This window comes from Cornus florida, unplaced genomic scaffold (assembly GCF_030987335.1).
Source record: "Cornus florida cultivar Cherokee Brave unplaced genomic scaffold, ASM3098733v1 CherokeeBrave_3.0.0_Hap2_Chr11, whole genome shotgun sequence".
NCBI classification, from domain to species: domain Eukaryota; kingdom Viridiplantae; phylum Streptophyta; class Magnoliopsida; order Cornales; family Cornaceae; genus Cornus; species Cornus florida.
This window is the reverse complement of record NW_026775581.1, coordinates 120747381-120749969: the sequence shown is the minus strand read 5'-3', so window position 1 is coordinate 120749969 and position 2589 is coordinate 120747381. Positions and strand designations below refer to the sequence as shown.

General features: G+C 34.5%; 1 long non-coding RNA gene across 1 annotated transcript; it reads left to right on the top strand.

Annotated features, from left to right (window-relative positions):
• Positions 1-434: 434 nt before the first annotated feature.
• Positions 435-2191, top strand: LOC132286875 (uncharacterized). Its single transcript, XR_009472875.1, has 2 exons — positions 435-829; positions 1746-2191. It is a non-coding gene; the product is annotated as an uncharacterized LOC132286875 (long non-coding RNA).
• The last annotated feature ends 398 nt before the right edge of the window (positions 2192-2589 follow it).

The window sequence follows — 2589 nt, the reverse complement described above, 5'->3', positions numbered from 1 at the left end:
AAGAAGTATTCGATTATTCAATGGTGAAATGATACCATAAATATTCTTATTTGTGCTTGCCATTGTCACCATCATCTTCATCACCATTATTTTCGTGGCTTAAAGGGTGTGTATCAATCCACAGTGAGAGATTTTTTGTGAAGTTTTCAATTTTCTTTCATTTTTCAATTTTTCGGAATTTTGTTGATGCAAGGGCATTTTTGTCTTTTCACGTTGTACAAACCGGACACTGCGGAGTGTGTCGGTTGTGTCCGAGAGTTGTTTGGAGTATTTCAATGAGTCCAGGACTCTTTAAAATGTAAGGGTGATCATTTTTGCATTTTTCAGTTTTTCGGGCCAGACGGTCCCGACCCGCTACCGGAATTGTTGTACACGGAAATTTTAGTTGGGTCCATTTGCATTCCATGCATTTTATTTAATGTGCCTTATGTGAATTTTATATAGTTATGTATATGTATGTGTATGGTGTAAATTAAAAACAAAAAATAAAAATAAAAATAAAAAGAAAATGGGTGGGACCCACAAATGTTTTAAGTCGTCATGAAACCATATTTGCTCTCTGTTCTCTCATCCTCTCTCCCGCTGCTCTGTCTTCCTCTCAGCTTTCTGTTTTCTTTTTCTTTTTCTTTTTTTCTTTTTTTCACTTCAAAGCTTCCATTCTTGATTCCTCTTTCAATTCTTGGTATTTTTAAGTGTCGTTTGCGGTAAATTAAAGCTCACGGCAAGGCCTACAAGTTGGTAAGAGCAATTCCTTGGTTGGTGCACCATAGGAAATTTGAAATCCTAGGGTTTGAGGTGAAAAAAATTGGGGGTTTTGCATAAAATTGAGGTAGGGGTCTCTAATTTGCATTTTCTTATTTCTTTGTGAGTCAATTCTTGTTATTTGATGCCAACATGCTTAATTGAAATTAATTATCTCTAGAATGATTTTCTTGTGGGTGTAAAGTTCATGATTATATGTGTAATTGTTGATTTGTATAAAAGTATGCTTCATTATTAATTTCTTTATGTTATTGTGTTAACAAAATTGTTAGAAATGATACATGGAAGCTTCTGAAAATTTTCTTAGAATTATTGTAATTTTTTTATGTTATTGTGTTGACAAAATTGCTAGAAATGATACATGGAAGCTCATGGAAATTTTCTTAGAATTATTATAAAACTTGTTTAATTATGGAAGTATTATGGAAATTTCTTATTGCCCTAACATTGAATACATGAGACATAGATGCATATCATGGGGCATGAAGGATGGGAAATGATTTTGAATAAATAAAAAGGGGATTTTGGGAAGAAATTTGATAAAAAAGGTTTTGAGGAAAACCCGGTCGCCGCGGAGTCACCAAAGGGCGGGTGTGTTAATATAACTTAGAGGGAACTAGGGAGATTGCCCTAGTGTGGTTGAGCTATCTAGGCCCCAAATGACGCTGCGGAGGTACCAAAGGTTAGGGACAGTGGTCAATCATTCTCTCGTGTCGCTGTGGAGTCACCAAAGGGCGGGTTATATTAACAATTTGTGAAGTGATGGATGTTTTCTGAAAATAGGGAGTAACATGCATAACATTGCATTCATAGCACGAGATTTATTTGCCTTGAACTAGGAATTGCTATTGTGTTTTCCTGGCTTTGCATGACCCCAATTCCTATTGTCCTATTCTCTGTTTAGATTCACGGGGTTTCAAGAGGTGCGTCTTAGACACTATCTACTGAGTTTTACGCTCACCCCATTATTTAACATTTTTCAGGGCCGGGAAAGGAAATAGTGGATGCCAATCCCTCTCAAGCATGAAGAGAACTAAAGATCTATTTTGATACCTTTTGTGTTTTGGTTAATTTTTGTAAAGTCTTAAATTATGGAAAAGAGTATTAATATTATTTTATCATGGCCATGTAACATAACTAAGGTACTTGACTATTTTTGGATGTAAATTGAGACTATGTAAATGCTTAAGTTGAATGGGATGACGATGATGGGCCAACTTGAGCAGATTGTTGATGTGGTAGTATCGGGGAATGTATTATATATTTTTTTTTTTTGTATTGTGTGTTGGGACAGGTTGGAGTAGTCTTGAAAGGCCAAGAAAGGCTATTGCATTTTTTTTTAATTAAGCAGGTTGTTGTAGGCCCCTGTTTGGTAGAGGTCATACCGAATTTTTTTATATATATAAATGGTATCAGTTTAGGGTCGTTACATTTTTCAACTGGTTTCGGAAAACTACTACCCACGAAGAAATTTATAACAGGAAAACATACTTTTTGGTCCTTGAAAATGCAATTTCTAGAGCTTCATTTAAAATTACATGGTTGTCTAAATATATTAGTATATTTATGAACTTATTAAACAGAAAATGTACATTGTACGTTTGAGAGAACAAGGAATAGTTTATGATCTGTGTTTAAATATCATTTCTCTTAATTTCAACTGTAAAGGCCAGTAGGATCTATGTTCAAGTCTGAACCTCAAAACCAAGTGTTTATTCCTGCCTTTGGATTGCTCATAAGTCAAATCAATCAGAAAAAGAAAAGAAGAAAAATGTTTGTTCAAACAAAGAAAATATGTGCATTTCTAATCTGGCTCTTCTTTTGCCA